Source organism: Macrotis lagotis, chromosome 8 (genome assembly GCF_037893015.1).
Source record: "Macrotis lagotis isolate mMagLag1 chromosome 8, bilby.v1.9.chrom.fasta, whole genome shotgun sequence".
Lineage (NCBI taxonomy): Eukaryota > Metazoa > Chordata > Mammalia > Peramelemorphia > Peramelidae > Macrotis > Macrotis lagotis.
In genome coordinates, this window is record NC_133665.1 from 94,955,341 (window position 1) to 94,979,579 (window position 24,239).

General features: G+C 32.6%; 1 long non-coding RNA gene across 1 annotated transcript in view; it reads left to right on the forward strand.

The window, feature by feature from the left end:
- The first annotated feature begins 9,555 nt into the window (after positions 1-9,555).
- Positions 9,556-24,239, forward strand: part of LOC141494896 (uncharacterized) — a 52,548-nt gene continuing 37,864 nt past the window's right edge. The window contains exons 1-2 of the long non-coding RNA XR_012470577.1: positions 9,556-9,800; positions 12,391-12,505. This is a non-coding gene — a long non-coding RNA (uncharacterized LOC141494896). The remainder of the gene's footprint in view (positions 9,801-12,390; positions 12,506-24,239) is intronic.

Consider the following 24,239-nt stretch of genomic DNA (forward strand, 5'->3'; position numbering starts at 1 on the left):
GATGCTATGTGAAAAAAAAGAAACTGGTTGTCAGAAGTTTAATCTATAGAGAAATATAAACTGAGATGTACCTCCATTTTTGTGCCTCAGTTGGTCAACAAAATGGAATAAAATTAAAACTAGGTATCAAAGAAGCAGTAAGATCATTAAGGAATACAGAGTACACTGGAGGCAAAGATTACTGTGAGTTGTGATGTTTTGCAAATGTGTAGGCGAAGTTTTAGTGGGAAAGGGTGGAACATAAATGAGAGGAATTTCTAAGGCCTACGTATGATTTACCATTGGTTGCTTTCTTGAATTGGTCAATCAATACATATCCATACCTCAAACAGGCCTATTTGGGAACTGAAGAAATAAAATAGATTGCATTAATAGGAGGAAAGAAGGATAAAGTGAATTTAGGAAATAAAACAATACTTTAAGTGATTCAAGGCTTCTTGCAGGCTTAAAGTCTGGACAACAATCATTTCCTGGTGATGAGCACAACATCATTAAACTAATAAAATAACCATTTATTTAGTATTCATCAGGCACTAGAAAGTATAAACAACAAAATGAGATGATCCAAAAAGCAATAGGAAAATGCATGGTAGTGTTAACTGTTGCTATCAACAATGACTTGTGCACAAATATATATCATAAATTATATTTGCAAAAAGAAAAAGAAAAACAATCTTGCGGAAATAGAGGGGGGGGAGACATTGAATAGCACAATATTAGAACAACGTGATAGTGTATTCATAGAGACAACTTGGTGGTACAATAGGCAGAACACCAGGTCTGGCGTCAGGAAAAAAAAAACTGATTTCAAATGAGGCTGCAATCATAGAAAGTGTGTAACCTAGGCAAGTCACTGAAGTTCCATTTGTTTCAGTTTTCTCAACTTTAAAATGGGGAAAATAACAGCACTTTCCTTCCAAGGTTGTGAGGATTAAATAACACACTGTAAGTACTTTATACAGTATCCTCTCCCTATCTCCCCCTCCCATAAATATGAATATTTATAGTAAAAAAAACACACAAAGGGAGGGAAGGTATTTCATCCAAATCAAGGGAGGGAATCCTAACATTAATGAAATCATGGACCTTCCAAGGTGTCAAAGTGGAAGAATAATAAAGAGAAGAGGGGGGGCGGCTAGGTGGCATAGTGGATAAAGCATCAGCCTTGAAGTCAGGAGTACCTGGGTTCAAATCTGGTCTCAGACACTTAATAATTACCTAGCTGTGCGGCCTTGGGCAAGCCACTTAACCCCATTAGCCTTGCCAAAAAAAAAAAACCTAAAAAAAAAAAAAGAAGAGGGAGCAAGCACAGTTTATACATCATCCTAGACAAGGCAACATAAGCTTGTAGTTCCTATCACTAGAGATATTGAGACTGGTGGACCAATCCCTTGACTTCAGAACTTTTAGTGATCTAAATTGATAAGATGTTCACATTAAGTCTGACATCAATATGGTAAACCCTCTGGAGTTGTATGACACCAAGTTCACCAAAGAAAGCCAAACTTTCCCAGCTCAGAAATGAAGCAGGTCAAACTTCTGTTCCAATCAATTAATTATATAAATAGGACCACAAATGCCTACTATACCTCCAGCCTAGGGGAGATATAGGGAGATATGTTCTCAAAGAACAAAAAGGCCTAGGACAATTAGAATATTGAAATTTGAAAGAAGAATTTAGGATCAGAATGATTCCTCCTAATGACACATTATTTGGGGACATCTGTTCCTCTTTATTATTTTTCCAGATATGGTTAACGTAAGAAGTATCATGTCTTAAGTGAAACCTTTCCTAATCTCCCCAGTTATTAAAAATCTATGTATTTTACTTCAAATTTATTAAGTAGAGCACATTTTATATCCCTTTAGAACAGGTATCCTTTAACATGAGGTACGTAAATTTAAAAAAAAAATTTTGACAAATGTATGCCAATGAAATTTGTTTATTCTTTGATTTAGTGTAAAAAAATTGTTCTGAAAAGATATTTGTAGACTCTACCAGAATTCTATAATAATATCAAAGAATTTAATTCTTGAAAGGCAGGAGCTATTTTGCTTTGTCTTGGCAGCAAAAATAGCATGCAAATAATTAATACACATATAATAAATGTTCCTTGCACTGAAATTAGTCCAATCCCTCATTTTATAGAAGAGGACATTAAGGTCTGGGAGATTACATGACCTACCCAAGGATACAAAATGGATGAGGTGCAGGGTCTCCTCACACCTCTTTCACTATTCTCTCTATGGTGGCATGTTGCCTCTAAGCTAGTTATACTTATCAGTTGCTGGAAAAGTCACCTCAACATTCTGTTTTTACTTCTGGGAATAATTATATTACAACTATTCATATTTTATTCCTATTATATTTTAGGAATGAAAGTGTGCCAAAATAGCTTTTCTTCTTGGGGTCAAGTAAACATTATTTTTCAATGATAACAAGTTAAGGACAATATCATAAGTGAAAGCTTGCTTAGTACAGGAAAAGTGCTTTGGTTTTTATTTACTTTTTACCATTGTCCATCATGCCTGAAATGTTCTGGACAGTCATTACAATGTATGTATGACCAGGTCACTCAGTTCTCCTTAAACAAATTCAATTTAGCAAAAGAGAACTGAACCTTCCTAAGTAAAACATTTGGTTCTTCCTTGAGTATTATTTGATACCCCTCCCAATGAAAATGTCTTAATAATAGCAATTATATTTATATATACATATATATGAATATATATATATATATATAAATTCTTATCAGTTGATTAGCATCTGTCACTACCTCTTAGATGAGATACAAAGTCCTTAATTCTTTGTGCTGACTAAAGATATGGAGGTAATTTCCCCTGTGTGAGTTTTATGCCCATTTACATAATCACAATCCTCCTACCTAATTCCCTACCAAGAACTGCAATTTCTTCCAATGTCTTTGGCTATTTTCTATCATAGTTTAATTAGAGTGAGTTTTAAATTCTGAAATTTAGTGAGAATTAACTTACAGTTTTGAACATTCAATATTGCCAATATATGGCATCTATCATACAACTATGCATTTAAAAACACAACCAACTTCACCAATGTAACCAATTAGGTGAATTAAGGATTTTCCTAATATCAGTATGTGGTTAAGGCAAGCAGAGTGTGGAAAGATTTTAGTCCCTTTTTATTTATGAATTTAAGGAACACTGAAATAACACTTTCACAAACAAAGTTGAATAAAAAAAAGAGGATTATGTATGAAACTTTAAATCTATTGCTTTTAAAAGTTTGTAATAAATTCAGCATGTTACTTTCTTAACTGACTTGCTTTTTGCTTTCTGAACTTCCTTCTGTTATCTTCTGTGCATTTTCAAAGTGCTTTAATTGCCCACTTTCATTTCTTTTTTGGTGACACTGTCACTATCATCTTTTCACTCTACTCCTCCCTCCATCAAGTAATTGGTGGCTACTACATTGATCAGATTTCTTAAATCATTCAGTTATTTTTCTTTACAATGTCAATTTTACCATATGAATTATTGTCCTGGTTCCTCACATTTTACATCATTCTTCCCATATTTCTTCCATTATTTCTTTTAAGCAATCCCTTTTGTCATTTCTTGCTTTGTAATAATCTCAATAACCTCAAATACTATAATTTGTTCTGTCATTTCCTAATTGATTGACACCCGTTTTGTTTCCAAGTCTGTGCCACTACAGAAAGAATTGCTATAATTTTAGCTCCTACTCTGATGAAGCTTCATTTGCTCAGTTTGCTATTCAAGAGGAAAAGTGTCTAGAGCAAGGATTTGTAAACTTCTGGGATGGTGGATTCTTGGGCTACCTAATACATCCTATGGACCACAGCTCTCAGAATCATGTTTTTAAATATATAAAATTACAAAGAAAACCAAATTTAAACTAAATTCACAAAACCCAGGTAAAGGACCTTTGGGCTAGAGAGAAGATGGAGAGAAGAGACACAAAACTAAATATAGAATTAGCATTTTGAAGGTGGATAAATGAGGAAAGTGACAAAAAACATGTCAATACACCTATCATCTACCTCCAGGACACAGAGTCTTATAAACTTTATGGTAAGTGCTCATGTTATTAAAGAGAGTCCTCTAAATTGGTAACAAAAAATATAAAAAGAAATTTCAAGTTGATGGTAAGTAATAAATCAATTTATCGACCCAACCAAGAGTGAAAAGACTTCTGTCCATCAAGAACTATATTTAGTGTAAATTTAATCTATCTCCTTGTGTTTTCTTCTGTAGATGACAGCCAAGATATTTATGACAAGAAACTGATTCCTGCAAGGCCTTAAACATTAGCCATTATAACGGGCCCTGGGAAAATAAGATAACAAAACAAATTATGCTCTTCTTGTCTGTAAGCAATGGAATAAAATGTCTTTTTTATGTCTGTGTTGATATTTCTATGCATTTAAGTAATTTAAGTAAACTCTGTTGAAAATTATGTCTTTTAGTGAAAGTGAAAAATTAAGCAATAACTAAAAGGAAGATAAAGGAAAATATGTGATATCAAAATGGTAAAGAGCCAAAGATATATGTCTCAGTAAAATTTAGGTTTATTATATTATATTATTTATATATATATTATTTATGTATTTATTATATTATATATATATTAAAATATGGGTTTATTAGGTGTACTATGAGTTAATGTAGAGACAATTTTGTCTATTGTCCTGATTACTTATGAAAGCTAGCTACCATATACTTCTATTCCATTGAAAATTATATTCTTAGCCTATAATGTCCAGAGTAGAGGAAAGGAAGGAATAGTAAAAACTCAGGCTCTCCAAAGTGATTTAGAGGAAAGGAAATATTGAACTTGTTAAATATCTATATATCTTCAGATTTTTTTGGTGTCATGAAATTTTATGTATATCATTTTGCTTTGGTGGGTGGTTTGAAATATTAAATATTGTTTATATATTTCAAAAGAATGATAAAGAAAGAATTCTTGAAGAATTATTGTTACTTCATTCAGGGTGCATCTATTAAGCATTATTACATACAAAAGCCCTGGACTAGGGCATTTTGCTTATAGCAACAGATAAAATATTTAAAAAATTAAGACTGCTAGAGGCAGTGTTAGTGTAGTTATCATAAAAGCTAAGTTAAAATAAGTACACGGGAGTAATCTATTCAAAGTTCTATGAGAAAATTCAGGAAGAAGAGAATATTTTTTATTGAGAGAGATTCAGTATTTTCATAGAGAAAATAGTATCTAAGGTCTAACTTAGAATTATAGAAATTCAGCAAATTTTAATGGGTGTTGAAGTCCATTCCATGCAAGGTAGATGAAGTAGGTAAAATCCAATTTGATTAAATGATAGAAGAGGAGTAATAGGAAATAAAGCAGGAAATTAAGACTGGTGAAACATTGTGAAGGATAATGCCCACCAGAATCAAGGCTTTTTGACTTAATACAGCAGGAAATGGGGAGCTATTGAAGGTTTTTGAGTAGAGAAGTGAGATCATCAGAGAAATACAGCAGAAAAATTACCTCACTAGAAAACATAAATGATGGAATGGAATGAGGATATTATATAGACAATAAGATCAATTAAGAAGCAATTACAACCATCTAGAGGTCAAGAGATGAGGTTCCAGATCTAGGGTTAATGCAATGGAAATACGTGCATTAAAAAGATTACTGATGAGAGCAGAGTGGGTAATAGATTAGAGTTGGGACATCATAAAATCAGGAAAATCAATTAAGAGACTATTACAATATTCAATTTATGGAGAGTTGTCTTGTTCTTGGATGATTTCATTGGAGAACATAATTATTGACTGGATTATATGATGGGGGGAGGAATATAATGGTTCTAGCCCTCTGTTAGTTTATTAAAGGGTGAGCCAAGGATTATTCTAATGTTAAGTCAAGGTTTTGGGGAAGATGGAATTGCTTTGAAAGAAATAGATCAGACAGAGGAAGAGCAAGATATGGGAGAAATGATGAGCTTTATTTTAGTCACACAGAGTTTGTGGTGTCAGTAGACCCATGTAATGGTATCCCATTGTCAGTGGGAAATATGTCGGCAGGATAAACAGGGGGACTTTACAACAATAAATAGAAAATGTAAAGAGAATAATGACTTGGAAAAAAACCCTTGGAAGACTTGTATATTTAAGAGCTGGGAAAATGAGGAGGCATCTAAAGAGACAGGGAAAAGTAAGCAGATTACTAAGAGTAGAACCATAAGCATCTAGGATCATAAGAAGCAATGAAGTAAAGTGTATCAAGGAATGAATGGCCCAATGTCAAATGCCAAAAAGAAGTCAAAGAAAATAAGAAACAATAAGACCAATGGATTTGGGGATTAGAAAGACATTATGTTACTTTAGAGAATTTAGTTTCAGTTAAGTGATGGAAAAGGAATCATGATTATAAGAGGCGAATGAATTTATGGAAGTGCAATTATCAGTTGTATGACCATAGACAAGTATATTTGAACCTCAATCTACTTATCTGTAAAATGAGAATACTAATACCAACACTATCTGAAAAAGTCATTGGAAGTTTCAACTAACATAATACATATAAATTTATTTTATCAATTATAATGATAAAAACATATAGGGTGCTTATTATTTTTCTCCTCCTAGAATGCAAGGATCAACATTTTTGGTAATGATTGATTAGTATCCATGTAATTAGCTAATACTCAGTTTGAAGGAGCTTAACAATTTCTTATTAGACATCATACAGCTCAAGTTGAAAATTGGTTTTTATTGTCTTTATGCATATAATTAAACCATCTTTGACAACTCCTTTATTTGTCTCTCCCAGGAAAACATGGGGGTCATCCTAGCATTTAGATCTCTTTTCTCTTCTCTCATTCTCATATAACTTCTTCCGTCTAGATTCTGACATCATCACTCAACAGAAAGTTGTCTCGTCAAAGATATTATTGAAGTCTTTATTATTATATCTAATGACTTTTACTCACTTCTTATTTTTCTTGAATTCCCTGGATCATAAAACATTTTTTACTATGTTCACCTTCTGTAAATCTGTCCTCTCTGAGTTTTCCTGATGTTTCATTTTCTCCCCCACCCCTTGCCTAGTCATCTTTTTTAAACTTTGTTGGTTAATCATTCATATCACAACAAGTAATTCTTATGTGTATCCTTAAAGTTCTGTCCTGAGCCCTCTTTACTTTTCTTTCTACAGTCTGACATTTGATGTTTTTATTGACACTCATGTGTTCAATTATCTCTGTAGGAGATCATTCATAGGACTCTATATAATGACTTACTCTCCTGAGATCTTGTACAATATTACCAACTGCCTAGGAGACATTTCAAATTGAATGGTCCACAAGTATTGCAAACCCAACCCATACAAAACAAAACTCTTTACTTCTCATATCACAAACCTACCTCTCCTGAAATTTCTTAGTGTTGTTGAGTTCATAGGAAACCTACCAATCTTCCACTCTTCACAACTTCAATATTTTCTTTGTCTCTTTACTTATTCTCATTCTAAATATTAAAACAATCTCTCTTTCCTGATCTTCTCTAGTTATATATTCAATACCTAGTTTAGGCCCTCATGACCTCTTGTCTGAACAGCATGGCAGATGGGCAATAAGGTAGGTCCGGGTCTAAATAGAGAGAAATATAGTTATTATTTCATTTTATTTTATTAACAAAATGCCAGGTTTTATCAGTAATCTAAGGATGATCCCTGGTGCAAAATTCCATATATTTATCAAAAGTATTATTTCTGATTATATATAAAAATAAATATAAGGACATGGATGCATGTGAAATAATGAAGAACAAAGTGAGAAAAACCAGGAAAACACTATATACATTAGCAGCAATGTTGTTTTAAGCTTATCTTTGAGCAAATAAGTCCTTTTAATTATTTAAATACTCAAATTAAATACAAAGGACTTATGAAGGAAGAAACTATCTGAATACAGAGAAATAATTGATAAGTAGAAAGATATATAGAATAATATATATATAAAACTACCCAAATATATGTTTATACATATATTTTTATATGTATACACATACACACACATACACACACACACACATATTTATGTCAAGTGGCAGCCATCTCTAGAGTGGTGGAGGGAAGGGAAAACATTACATATTTAAAAGGAATAGCAAGTTGTACATAATAGATTTGTAATTTTCTCTATTCTACTTTGTTATGAGAGTTGAGTCTTGTTCTGGGATGATTTTTGGAGAACATAATTGTTTTACTCAAGTTCAGAATAAAATAAATAATCTTTTAAAAAATCAATGGTGCAATCTTCAAACCAAAGAACAATGGAGAGATGCTCAATGAACCCAAGAACAACAAAATATATTCCTAAAGATGACCTATACGCACTATTGGAAAAGGAACTAGTTTGGATATGCACCAAGAATGAAGTATAAGACATAAGTATATTGGGAGCTACAAATTATCACTAGAAATGTAAATGATTAAAAAAAGTTTCCTAAGCATGCTGGAGAGATCTATTATGGAAGAAATGTGGAATAAAATTAATAAAAATTATACAAGAATAGAGTGTATAGGCTGTGATCTGTTCTGATACCCTTATTCATGAGAATACAAATATCTTGAAGTTATAGGGATGAATTGTCTATGATATAGAACAAGATTATCTTCCTCATCATGGTTGTTAAAGTGTCTCCCACTTAAACAAATTGAAAAGATTCCAAGTTTAAACCCAAAGATAAACAATGAGCATATTCCATTGGATAAGACCAGTTCAGAGCAGCTTATCAGCAGGTTGGTTGTAGTGAGATAATGTTTTTCATCAATATAAAGTAAGTTAGACATGGAAGAAATGTGATCTCCACTGATGAAGGAACTATCTAACTATGAGAATCATTGAGCCCTAAAGTATTCAAGTATATAGTTTAGTTGTATTTTATTGTATTTTTATCAATCTGTGACTCTCAACTAACTACATAATCACTGGAGTAATTGTCAGGCCTGTGAATTATACAAAGTCCCTCATCCAGAATAAATAGCTTGTCTTATTTTATATTTTTATTTCTGCATATGGATGTATTCTTAAATGAAAAAAAAATTACATATTATAATTGTACAGGAAAGAGGAAAGTAGTATTTTATTTCCCAATGAGGGTCTGTAACTCTTTTAAGAAGAAATGCTACCCTCAAGCTAAATACTTAAAAAATATGTATATTTTTTATCCAGATACCTTTCTTTCCAGGGACATGAAGAGAGTTATTAAACTATTAACCATTCTAATTCGTAACAACTGGAACTCATGGATTTTCCTACATCTCTTTGGGGAGGGAGGTGAACTGGTCAGAGCACAAAGAGAAGCATCTTAATTCAATTTCAATAGGGCAAGATAGACTTTTCAGGATAAATAATAATCCTACACTTATAATAGTACTATGTATGAGGGAAAGCACCTTAAAATTCACTCTGTGAGTCATCAGGAATATTAACAGGTGCTCTGGACCCAGCTCTGGACCTTGGCCACCTATGGGTTAGGAGATGCCTGGGGGTGTGAACCCGCCCTCATGGGTGCTGGGAACGCCCCAGTAACAGGAGTGGCTCCGCCCATGAGGGAGGAACAGGGGAGGAGCTCGGGGGAGGAAGAGGAGACTAGAGAAGGGATGGGACTGGGGAAGAGGAGAGCTTTTTTCTCTGCTATGTAAGCAATAAAGACCTGCTTGTTAGACTGCAACCCGGTGTTCTGTCCAGTTATTGCCCTCCTTCCCCAAAGGAGGGTCCGTGTGTCCGAAGACCGACGGGTCCGTGACGTGTGAAGACCGGGGAAAGGTATGTATCCAGGCGAAGGCTCGAGATAGGTCCCCGAGCAAACAGGGTCATAAAAAGAGTATTAAATATGGAGTTTGATTGAGGAGAATATGGGGTGATCAGATTCTATCTTAAATACTTGATAGCTTCTGTTACCATTCATGCATCTGGCAATACCTACAACAATTATCTCTCAGGGTTATTGTAATGAATAAATGTAATAATATCATGTGTAAAATATTTTATTAACCTTAAAGTTCCATGTTCCATGTTATTATTAATTCCACAAAATTTTCTGTGTCTTCTGTATCACAAGCCTTGTGCTAAGTACTAAGATTAGAAAAATTAACAAAAAAGACAATTCTTGTCCTCAGTGAACTTACAATCAAGTAAGAGAAAAATGACCTTTGAAAAGCATAGAATCTTAATGTTGGAACTGTACTTGACCACCCCCAATTGTTTTTAAAATTCATCATCAAATTAGCATGCATTCTTCAATTACAATTTTCTGGTAAGGAAAATTGTCATAGACATAACTTATTCTACTTTGGGGCAGTAGTTGTTTTTTTTTTTCCTGATTCAGAAATAAATCTTTTTTCCACTTCCACCTAATATTTCTAACTTTGCTTTGGAGTCAAATAAAATACTTTTAAACTTTCCAACCTTTCTAACAATTTTTCATATATTTGGAGATAATTGTCTTACCTGCCTATCAAGTTGTAAATAAAACTTGCAGAAATCTAGATAAGCCCTTAAGTGGCTCTAAGTCAGAGAGGATTGTGTATATGTGTGAGTGTTTGCTTTTACATGTATTAAGTTATAATGGTATAGAGTAAAGTCCAATGACAGATCCAGTTTACCACAAAGCAGTGACTCCCCTAATGATTCCCCTGAGAGTTGTGTCCCATGTCTCAAGAGATCCACAAAATATGGCTCACAGATGTTAGGCCTTTAAGGAAGAAATCATGGAAACACATTCTTCTAAATAAAAAAGTCCTCCATGAAAGGAGTATATTCTCCTCCTCCCAGATCAAAACATCCTGAAATAAAAACCCACTTAACTGCAGTTATGCTACTTGTGATTCTGGCTATGTCTTCTCTTCCTATTATTTAACAATCCCAGCTCTTTTTTACCAATGAATGCTCTTGTGGAATGATTTCCATTTTCCCCACCATTATAGAAAAACTTTTTTAAACACCTTATTTTTCCATATCTTTACTAAAATATGGTGTGCAGAACTTAACACAGGAATTTAGATGTGGTCTGACCAGAGCAAAGGACAAGACTAGCATTCTTTCTTGTCATCTATGTACTTTATGTTCTATCAATGTACTTTAAGACTGTATTTGCTTTTGTTGACTGTCTTGTCACACAATTAAGTCATTGAATTTGAAGTCCACTGATGATTAGCAATCATCATATCTTTTACACATCAAATCTCAGCTCCTCAAACCGCTCTATATATCTAGCCACTATCATCCAACAGTTCTGATATATATTCTTTTGAACCCTAGTATAGTATATTGCATTACTTGCGCTCAGTTCATTCTGTTAGATCATTGTTCTTAACTATTTTTCTTGGATAATCAGTTCTGATAGTCAGTAACTATAAAAAAAGAATTTGACAAAATTTTCTATGTCTTCTGCATCAAAAATCTTGTGCTGAGTACCGGAGATAACTGAAGTACAGAGAAATTAACAAAAAAGGCAGTTCTTTCCCTCAATGATTTTATAATCTAGTAAGAGAAAAATGAAACATTTGAAAATCATGAAATCTTAAAGTTTAAAGTAAATTTCAGAGAACAACTTGTTCATTGAACTGCAAAAAAAATTAAAATTGTGTTACCTATAACTTCATCTAAATTATTGATGAAAGAAATATGGAAGGTGTCTATGAGAGAAGATTGCAAACCTGTTATTTATGAAAAATCATTTAATATATGACACCTGCTTGAATTATTTTAATATTCAATGAAGAGGAATTTCCACCTCTATTTCACCTCCTACCAATTCTTAACATCACTAAAGAATAAATAGTTATGTCACTCTTTTGCTGATTGTCTTCAGTGACTCCCTAATGTTGACAGGGCAAAGCTTGAAGTTATTTTTTTTCATTCAAAGTTATACATAATCTGTTCCTATCATGAACAAGCAAAGAATGTGTGACATCACATCAAGATCAGGTTCTATGACATATTTTCTTAATATGGAAATCTTTAAAATCATTTATCAATACTTTGATAATTATTTCAATTGATTTCCTTCATTGATATTTTAATTGTTCTGCATTTAAATTCATCCTTATAAGAAGGGGTCCAAAATATAAGAATAGGCTAAAAACTCCCACTCTATTTACATCTATGAATTCTTTCATAATTTTAATTTGCTCATATTATTCCCTCCCATACATTTTATTTCATACATTTTATTCTATACATTTATTTCAGCCAAATGACCCTATGCTCTGTCCCAGAACTATGTACTATCTTCCCCTAATCTTGAATTATATTTTTTCCCCTAAGCTTGGAATACCTTTCTTTCCCTCTTTTTATCTGATCAACTCCACTCTCTCCTCTTCTAAGAAGTCATCCCTGATCTTATTTTCAACAGAGAAGCGGAACAAAAGATAAAGCACCAGGGCTGGAGTCAAGAAGACCTGAGTTGAAATTGAGCTTCTGACTTCTGTGTGACCCTGGACAAGTCACTTCACCTTTATCTACCACAGGTGTTTCATCTATAAAGTATCTACTTCCCAGGGTTCTTGTTAGGATTAAATGTGATTATAATTGTAATAGCATAATTCCTAGTATGAAATGCATTATATAGAAATTAGATATAATTTACTATTGCTTTATGTTTCTACATCCCTAATGTATTTATTATCATTGCATGCTATAATATATATATATATATATTTATATTTGTGTATATTATAATCATGGTGGTCATTGATATATTATTTGATGTTATGATAAGGTTTTAATAGGGAAATAGGTAATCACTTGGGGTAAGTGGTCTTAATGCTCATAAAGCATATAAACCTTTATGCTTTTGTACTTTTCCTCCTTTCTGACCTATTTTAACCCCTCATCAGGCAGTGTTTGCAGATTCTAAATGATTAAAATGGCCCAACTGCAGCTGCCTGCAATCCACTCCTTTTCTGTCACCTCAGTTAGCCCTTTGAAAACCTCATTCAATATTTGCTCCCTGAAAGAAGCTCCTCCTACCCAGTCCTGGTACTGATAAGAGATCCCAAAGACTTTGTCCCTCATACATGGGTCTGTAATGCACATTAGCTGTCCTCAACCAAGCTCCTTTTTTAATGTTAAAAAAATCCCTGCTTGAAAACCAACTTTGAGCAAGTATTTTTCCCCAGCACAACTCCCTTTTCCTCACTCTGGGTGGGTATCTTGTATCCATTGAGACAAACCTCTGCTTGTCTATATTGTTATATAATGTATGATTCTTGCCTCATTTGCCATTATGTGCTGCAAAATAACATTGCTCTTGTTTATGCTAGCTTCCCTAGTATATGTCCTCTGAGTCTTTGAAACAGGTCTTTGCTTTAACTTAAGCTATAAGGTCAAACATTTAGATAATAACTAAAGAAATATATAACATGCATATATACAATTGACTTTATATATATATATATATATATAGCCATATTTTATAATAAAGTACTGTACTAAACATATATATAACACATTTATAATATATTATTATCCTGTTTCATTCCCACTAGCTATACAATGAGTTCAATTTAGAATAAATATTTATCAAAACATTGTATCAGGGCAGCTAGGTAGCACAGTGGATAGAGCACCAGTCCTAAAGTCAGGAGTACCTAAGTTCAAATCTGGTCTCAGACATTTAATAATTACCTAGCTGTGTGGCCTTGTGCAAGGCACTTAACCCCATTTGCCTTGCAAAAAAAAAAACCTAAAAGAAAAAAAATTGTATCTTTCCCAGTATTACAATCCTCAATTCTGCATACCGGTCACTTAATAAAAGATTATCGTTAAATAATCACTTTTAATTTGCAAGGTTTTAGCATATATGAAACATATACATCTCCATATTATATTTTATATTGTGCTTTACAATTTTTGTATAATTTTTTTAAGTTTTGTATTTTATTTAGCAAATGCTTCATTCAGTCCTCAAAACAACTTGATGGAGTAAGAATTATCCCCATTTTGCAGATACAGAAAGTATTATTTGTCTATGTATTGAAAGCTGAACTCAAAAAGAGTTCTTTTCTTTCAGTGTGTTCATTTCATCTGCACAGCACCCTGTAAGATAGATAATACAAGTATTTTGGTCCACATTTTATAGATGATGAAACATGAGATGATGTTCGAGATGACCTGCTCAGAATCACACATTCAGTAATGGGTAGGACTAGGACCTAAACCTAAATCTTCTTATGAAGGCATATTGTCACCAAGGCTCATCAGATATAGAGTATGATAGGAGATCATGCTTACATATGACCATCAATCTTACAATATAACTAATCATCGATATCACCTTCAAAATCAATACTATCAAAAAATCTAACATTTATATAAATTAAGTTTTGCAAAGCACTCTACATCCTTTATCTTTTTTGATTATCATAGCACCCTTGGAATGGAGGTGCTATTTCTATCTCCATTCATATAATATGTAAACTAAGGTACAGAGAAGTTAAGTGAGTTGCTCATTCTTACACAGCATTAGCATGCCTTTTATTATTATTAAACTCAGGTCTTCCTGACTCCAAATCCAGTACTCTGTCAACTGTACCACCTATACAATATCACTGAATCAATGAAAAATAACGTCAAATTCTTTTATAGCAAATCTCAATCTCATAGTCATTCATAGATAGAATGGACAAGTCTATTCACAAAGTTTTCTAGAGTTTTATATTTTCTACTTTAGATGGCTAGGATAAGTAGGTGGTACAGTAGATAGTGTTCCAGTCTAAAGTCAGGAAGATGCTTCTTCCTGAGTTCAAATCTGGCCTCTGATATTCACTAGTTGTGTTACTCTGTGCAAGTCACTTATCCCTGTCTGCCTCTGCTTCTCATCTGGGAAAAATAACCAAAGAAATAAATAGCAATGACTCCAGTTTCTCTGCCAAGAAAATCCCAAATGGGGACACAAAGAGTCAAACATGCCTGAACACAGCACCTTTAGAAGGCTATATTGGCAAAAGGTCAGAAACTTATTGAGCACATAGTAAAAGTAAAGCAAAAGGAAATAATAGGTTAGAGTACATTCTAATTAACTGGAGGAAGGTTAAGTTCAGAGAAGCTAAATTTTGAGAAAAAAATATGTATGAAATATTTGAAGCAACATAATATAAATAAATAATATGAACTGATTGGCTAGAAACACTTTCGCAAATTTTACCACAAGGACCTTATGAAAAGAACTGTATTTGACCAAAATTTAATTGATACAAAGAGAGGAAGGAATGGAATAGCCCCTGAATATCCAAGTGAGGTTAGGAGTAATTAATCAATCCTTTATTAAACTATGCACTTGAAATTGGAAAGAGGATAACAAAGTGGGGAAAAAAGACAATCACATCAGCAAGAGTCATAAGCAAATAAATCCTCTTTTATTAAAATATCCTTCTGAATACATAATTAAATAATTTCAGATTATACAAAAGTGTTACAAAGATGTTTATGCCCTTTCAGCATTCTGATCTTTAAATGTTTAACCTAAAGTTTGAATAAAAGATCTATTTGTGCAAACATATTTTTAATGAAGATATTAGCTATATGTTCTAAGCATCCAATAGAATAATCTGAAATCATGCAACCAATGGTTAGAAAATGGCTGAATAAATCATAATCTAGTGGAACATTATTTTTCAATAGAACTGAGTAGATAACACAAAGAAATATGAAAAAACTTTAACTGAAGTGCCATAGAGTAGGGAAATGGGGAGAAAAAAAAGAATAATATACATATATTGACAAACAGGTGAATGAAACATTAAGCCAAAGAAAACCTCGTTGCAAATAGGACAAACTATGTTGCTAGTACTTTGTTAAAGGAAACAGGTATTGTATATATTTCTTTTAACAACTGGCAAATGACAGAAGAAAATTGTTGCATTATAATTAGTCATAAGCACTTTTGTGTTGATTTACTTAATTGTTTTTAGTGGTTTGGACTTTTGATTTTCTTTGTTGGGTGTTGTTAGTTTTGTTTCTTATGATTTTGTCCTATCTGTCTTTGGTTTTTGTTCATCCTTTTGAATGTGTCATGAGAACCTAAAATAATGTTTATCCATGAAGGCATGAGACATTAGCTCCATTTCACAGATGAGGAAACATTTGGTTAAAGAAGTGAAGTGAATTACAAATGAGTTTCAGCTTATTTATAGAATTTTAACTATCTCCTAGATCCAAATTTATTGTGCTATAATAGCATATTGCCCCTGAGTGTCTTTGTCCAATTGCAGAGAATATTTCCGTCTTTTCAATAATTGTCAGAGAACCTAAAAAAAATGATGAAAATCATTTGCTAATAAGAACAAATTAAATGCTCAAAGAAAAATGGATAGGTCAGGTTGAGATGACCTTAACATAATTTAAAATTGGTTTTATCTTCACTTAGCTATGCTCTTTCCTTCTAGCACTAAATAATGATAAATGCATGCTGGTGGATTGATTCATTAGAATATCATAGAAATGTAGACTAAATGCACAATGTCAGCACAGGAAGAATCTTTGAAAAGAGTTTTTCTGATTCTTCTGTTTTTTAAAGGAAGAAAGAAATGAGAAAACTGATGAAGGTATGTGCCCATGGTCACAATAGTTAGTGACAGAGTTGAAATTCCTAACCAAATCTCCTGATTCCCCAGAGCAGAGTGTGATGATGGTGATGATGATGATGATGATGATGATGATGATGATTTCTGTCCTTTGTAATTGAAGAAGATTATGACATCAATGGAATAATTTCATGCCATGCACATTGTGCTGATTAAAATGAGGGGAATGTCAGGAAACTGCCTCTTCCAGAACTGTCTTAGGCCAGTGGTCTAATAGCATAGCAAACAGGACTTCTGGTGTTGTCTGGATACAGTGAGATCCCTTTACCTTTTAGATGTAGGTCTTTCCCACAATATTGAGGCACCTTGGCAGTACAGTTATGCTTGGCAGAGAATTAATATGATATTTTTCTAACAACAAACTAACAACAGTACAATCAAGCTTTTTGGTAATTTTAAGGCAAGACAATTATGTGACAGATTAGCTTTACCCTTCTGTAGATAATTCATAGCCTTAAAAAGATTAGTTTTGGATGTAACATCACAATCTTATCTGGTTGGCAAGTTTTAGAGTGAAAAGGAGCACAAAAAATTGAAAAATTTAAAAAAAAATGGAAAATTCTTCAGATGGAATTGATATCTAATTTATAATAGATAAAATATGAGAGTATGGAAAGTTTCTTCAAACAATTAGAATAAATTGAACAGGGAGGTTAGAAGAAAAAAATTAGGAAACAGTTTATGTTTTCCTGCATTTTATAATTAAAATCTCCATTTTAAATATTTACATATGGAATTTCAGGACTATGATCTGTTGGAAAATAATTTTGACATAACTACTGTTTCCAGTAAAGCTCAACGTGCTGTAAGTTATGAGCATTATCTGTTAAGCATCTAAAAACTCTCCAATGTAAATATTCTGCAGTTTACTGGGTATTCATTTTTCATTTTCTACATATCACTTGTTTGGTATATGAGATCAGAGTTCACGTTTTTATCATGATCAAGATCTAGCCCTGACAAAATTATAAAACAGATGTTATGGAAGAAATGTCTCTTCTCTGAACTCATGTAGTAGGAAACTGCTGCCAAAATACATTTACTACAATACAAAAATTATAGAGATAAAAGCCTAGGTTTTATTATTATACTTAACCATTGTTTCAAATCTCAGAGAAACCTGAACTCTTATTAAGATTCCCACAAGTCACTTTTAGGTAAAATTGTATCAAGTTGACTCAAATAATTCATCTACATATTATAATCTTGTACATTGCTCTTAGGTCATAAGATTTTAGGAAAAGCTAAATTCATAATCCCATGTTTCTTTCAATTATCATAAAAGTTGAACAAACTTAGTTAAACAAAGTCATAAATTTCATACATACCTAAAGAAAACAAACCTCATCAAACACATTCTAAGAGCTAAACTAAATCAGCTTATGGATTAATCTATATTTAAAAAGTTCACAAATAGGCTAATTGAGGAGGAAGATTTATTATGTTACCAAAAAAGTCAGGGACAGTTGAGATTCTTCCTCTGGCTTCTTATACAAGGGATGTTTAAGACTTTAATATATTTTCACCTCCCATGGGATAAGTTTTAGTCAGGTGAGGTTAATGTTGACCCAAAGTTGCTGAGGATTAAAAGGAAATGAAAAATTTTAAAAATTTCATTAAATAGATTTAGTGAGATTGATAATCTCTTTCCCCCTGCCCCTCTGTTCTCTTTGTTTATGCAGAAACATATTTGTGAGTCAAGTCAATATCTCAACAAACATTTAATAAATACTTTCTATGATCCAGGCATATTTCATATGTTCCTAGAAATTTGCATATTTTCCCTTAATTTCTAGGAACATTTGAAATATATACAGAGTACATGCACTTAATATGAAAAAGGGAAATATAACATAACTACTAAGATGTTGGAATGGGAGGAAAGTCTTCCAGCAAAAGGTAGGATATGAGGTGAGGTGTTGAATTAGAAATGCCAGTCTGGTTTTTAATATTAAGAAAATGTTATTTTTGTCTATCTGATGTTTTCTGAGGGCTCCTGTGGTAGCATGAGCCCAAATCAGATGTAAATTCCCTTCAATTGTTCAATGTAACCTTACTGACAAATGTAAATTTGCCAAGATAAGCATACCATCAGTTCATCCCTCTCCCCCTCCTCCAGTTTCCTGCCTTCCAGTCATCCAAAATGGTTACCTGACCCCAGTCATGTAAGGAGGTGAGATTGCCCTTTCAATCACTTTTACAACTCTTCCCTGCATAAAAAATGGATAAAGATTTTAAGTTTGCCCTACACTCCCCTTGCCTCTGGACTCACTTGAGTCTAAGCCCAGCCACTTCTTATAGCTGTTTTCCTTTCTCTCTTTCCCTCATGCAGTCTTGCCTAGATCTTTGTTTTTCAGCCTATCCTCAAGCAACTTATTGTCTACCCAAGAAAAAGTTTAATCTCTGAACTTTGCAAGTTTATGAAATAAAAATCCTGCCCTTTCCCAACTCCAGGGCCAATAGTAAGTTTTTCATTTCTAAGAAATTTCATCTTTATGGCAGCACCATAATTTCCCCATCATCAAAGGAAGTCAGGGAAAGTTAAGAGGATGCATCTAGGGGGCAGGACATTCCAGAAATAGGTGCTAAAGTGCAGAGGGAGGAGGTATAATTTTTACTCCACCATAGAATATAGTAATAACCATATCTGGAGCCAGAATTCTTGTTTTGTGTCTGAAATCTTATATTTTCAAACTATTTTACATTGGACAAATCAGTGAACCTCCGTGATTCAGTTTACTCACCCGCAAAAAAGCTAGCTGTACCATCTGTTGGACATCATCATTATGAAAATCAAGTTTCATGAAATAAAAATATACATTACCAAATACATTTCAACTAAATCCTTTTATATCCCTGCCTTTTTTTTAGATATAAGCTTCTGAAGGCAAGGTCTATATTGCACATATCTTTACATTCCTCATAATGCCTTATGGCACAGCAGACAGTCAACAAATACTGAATGAGTATAATTAGATCATACAGCTTGTGAATACAATTCAAGTCAATAAACGTTTAGTAAACAATTTTATTCCCAAAGCAATGCAATGGACAATGAAGATACAATGGCAAAAACAAAACTCCTTCAAAGACCTTGCATTCTCTTAGTAAAAAAAGGAAGATAGACATTCACATATACATTTCAAACTAGTTACTAGAATGATTAGTCCTAACCTCTACCTTCTTTTTTTTCTAAGCAACTCTTTATCTGGGGTGTTCTCCTCTCCAGATTCTAAATTAGATAGTTCAAAAATGATTTTATCACCTCCTAACAATAAGTTAGCAGAGAGGTTCATTCCCTCTTACCATTTTATTCTCAGTATTTTATCTGTACAAAAGCAAAGATAGTTTGCTGATTAAACAGATTTATCAAGAACCCAAACTGTCTGTTTTATGAGAACTTTTTTTAAAAGTCCCAAAGTAAGAATACATAAACCTGTAAAATAATACATGTGATGTTTTAATGACTTTATAACATAACAATCATCAAAGAGTAAAATCATGTTTGCCCCATGTAATTGCTTATAATTATTTTGAAGTGTAATATAATATATAAGAATATATCAACAAAAACAACCTATGTATTTCATGCCACCAAAAATATGCAATAATTCTCAGGGGAGAAACTTTTTTTCTAATTAAAAATAATCTATGACTTTCTGAAAACAATTCATCAAATTTTTCTTCTAGGAATATTGGAGTCCTGAAAGAAGAACATTGTTAGCATTAAAAATAATAAAAAATTTCTGAGGTACATACAAGATTAAAGGTGGTAGCTGGGGCTATGATTATCATAAGAGTAGACTATTCTTGGGGAGGAAATGAAATACAACTTTTTTAAAGGGGTGAGGAGGAATATTCATTCTCATAAAAACTCCTTCCCAAATAAATTTATGTAGGTTAAACAAAAGTTTTCATGGTTCTTAGAAAATTATCTGTATATAGATCCCATATATAAATGGGGTTTGTAACACCTGGACTAAATCAGAGAAGTAACTAAATTTAGCAAAATCTGAAATTATTTAAAATTTGAAATTATTTTTCCAAATAAAAATGCATCTATATTTAATGGAATGAATACTGTTAATAGGAACAAAAGGCCTGGTTTTAAATACCAGATCTGATATTGACCTTAGAAAAGTCATCTAATCTCTCTGAAACTTTTGCAATATCTATAAAAAGAGGATTATAAAACTTTCACTGTTACTCTCATAGGGAAGTTTTGAGAACACCTTATAAACTTTAGAGTAGTATACAAATATGAACTATTCTTACTTTGTTTTTATATGTGTGTAAAATAGGGACTTACCTTTTCCATTCCAATAATCAGAGATGACCTAAAATATAATCACAGGGTACTAGTGAGGTATTAAATTGTCACCTCAATCCCTTTATCACATAAAAACATATTTCTGAGTCAAGATGGAGGTGTAGGATGATGTATGGTAGGGGCTTTAAACAGGCAATTCCTGAAGTTATTGGAGCTTTCTAATACACCTGAGTGTGCTCAAAGAGTAACTGAAAGTCAGAGACTAGAAGATTTCAAAAATAGAGAAATAAGGAACAAATCATGCCTCCCCTAAAGTCATTCCCCTTCCAACTTGTCATGATGATATGGAGTTAAATCTAGGTTCTTCAATGCTATTCCAGCATATTTTTTAAAGTTTCAAATAATAATATTGGAATCTGTATGGTGTTTTAGGTTTTTCAAGTACTTAATATATATTATGTTATTTGATCCTTATCTCTGTATGAGATAGGTACTTCAATTATTATGTCCATTTTATTACTGAGTTGAGTATATTGATGAGAATCAAGTTATTTTTGTCACTTGCCCAGTATTTCCATTCAAACAACTCAAAAATAGTTTCTCCTACTGTGTGTAGAAATGGAGGGAGGAACTCCATCTAGGAACTGCTGTCCAGGAAAGATGTCAAAATGGAAGTAGACTATTAAGCATTCATATATCCCCGCAAAAACTGAAAAAATAACATTAGATCAAATAATAATAAAGTCAATATAAAAACCATAATACATTCCTCTTACATTTTATAACTGCATAAAAAGTCAGTCAATCTGCCATCTTCCAGCAATGGTTCCCAGAAAGAGGGTCACTGAAATCCTTTTTTTTTAAATATACAGAATTTAACAGAAGAAATTCTAAAAGGAAGTTCAGACAAGCAAAATGAGTAATATAATAACATATAGTATTTTGTATTATTTGTATTTATTGTATTGCAAACATTATATGTCTCTTTTTAAAACTCAAGTTCTATGAAATGGAGATTTGCATCTTCATAACCAATCTTCTTTTGATGTTCTGATTTCTATGTTAAAGTAATTTTTTAACCTAATTTAAAAACTTAAAAAAAAAAATTGTGTTTTAAGTCAGGGGAAGAAATTCCCTGGATATTTGATTGATATAGTAGCTTGCTGTAGGATATAATACATACATTTGTCATATATTTTCTTATACTATTCTTTTCTAGGTAGTAGACAGTATTTTATCATTTCAAGAGTTTATTTCAACACATTTAATATCACAGCTCATCAGAAAGCAGGAGAGGAGGGAAACCTATTCCTGTGTTCAAAAAAATGATCAAGAAGGGATCCAGGCTCATTAGAGTGTTATACATGAGTTGGGAGGTCTCAAGAGACTGCAATTAACAGTCTTATTTAGCAACCAGGCAAAAGCTGCTACCTTTAATTAAAGAATGAAGACATGCATCCCTATAACAAAACATGATTTAGCCATGGCTCTTTTTCAATCACTTTAGGAACTTTTGACCTATATTTAATCTTTTTTTTTTTAGATTTTGCAAGGTGATGGGGTTAAGTGGCTTTCCCAAGGCCACACAGCTAGGTAATTATTAAATGTATGAGGCTGGATTTGAACTGAGGTACTCCTGACTCCAGGGCCAGTGCTTTATCCACTGCACAACCTAGCCACCCCCCCCATATTTAATCTTGAGATACTATTTATTTATTTGTTTTTTCGGTTTCAATTTCTCTCCTTCCTTCCACCTATTTCCCAGTTTATTGAGAAGGCAAGAAATGTGATATACTCCTAATACATATTAATTCATATGAAACATATTTATGCTTTAATCACGTTCTAAAAAGGAATTAATTAAAAGAAAAGATAAGTTATCTGTGGATAGCATTTCATATCAAGAGGATTTGAAATTATGGTATATCATTGCATTGATCAGAGCTACCAAGTCTTTCACAATTAATTGTCTTTAAACTATTGTTGTTACTTTGTAAATTGTTCTCTTAGTTTTGCTCACTTCACTACTTATAAATCTTCCTAGGTTTTTCTGAAACCACCCCTTTCATCATTTCTTACAGCACAATAGTATTCCATTATTATTCATGTACAAAAATTTGTTCAGCTACTCCCCAATTGAAAAGAATTGTCTCAGTTTCTAAAGCTTTGCCTCCACAAAGAATTGATATATATATTTTTGAAAATATGGGTCTTTTTTTTCTTTTTCCTTTCAGTTTTGGGAATATAGGCACTCTAGCGGTATTGCTGAATCAAAGAATAAACAGAGAATTTTTGCCCTTTTGCAATGGTTCCAAATTATTCTCCAGAATGGTTGAATTACTTTATAGATCCAGCAATAGTATATTATGGTACATATTTCTCACCATTCCCTCCAGCTTTTATCATGTTTCCTTTTCTGTTATCATAATTAAACTGAGTTGTGAAGGGATACTTTATAGCTGCTATAATTTCAATTCATTAATTATTATTGATTTAGAATTTTTTTTTCCTTATGACTATAAGTAACTTTGAATTCATCCTCTGAAAGCCAGCTGTTCATATACCCCTTGACCATTTAACAATTGAGTAATGGAAGACTACTTTTAAAAAAATACCTTCACTTTGATACTTTAAACTAGAAGATTCATGTGTGAGAATTCTGTTTATGTAGCTAGAAACTGCATTCGTGTTTTTTGTCATTCTGGTCAGTTTTTTTACATATTTTCCTATGACTCCCCCATGGAAGAGCCATCTCATTTCTGGGATGTCTCTCTTTAAGGATCTCGGGGGTAATCTTCAACTTTGATTAGTGATAGCAACATATAAACAAGGAACAACTTATGGGCTCAAATGGTCTCTATGCAGTTTTGAAAGAAATTTAGATAATTTTCTAGGTTATCTAGGGCCCCCCCCGTGTTGGGTATAATGAGGAAGTGGGTATAACTTCACACAGGATAGACAGGCACAAATGACAGACACAATCTGTATCAGAGGAAGTAGCATGCAATGAAACCATAAGCATTTATTAAAAACATACTATGTAAGAAAAACAAAGCAAATAAAAAAAACCTACTGAATCTGAATGAACAAAACATACATTTTTTAAAAATTTCTCTTATGTATTTCTTTCCTATCTCATGGTTTTCTTTCTTAGTCCTAATTCTTCATAATGAAAATGACTAATCTGTAAATAAGGTATATACAAATGTGTATGTACAATATTCGCCTGACTGTTCGCCTCTGAGGGGAAGGGGGTAGGAAAGGTGGCTGGAAGGAAATTATGTAACTATAAAATATGCATATGTAAGTGATTGAGTGTTGAAAAATTTTCCTAACATGTAATTGGAA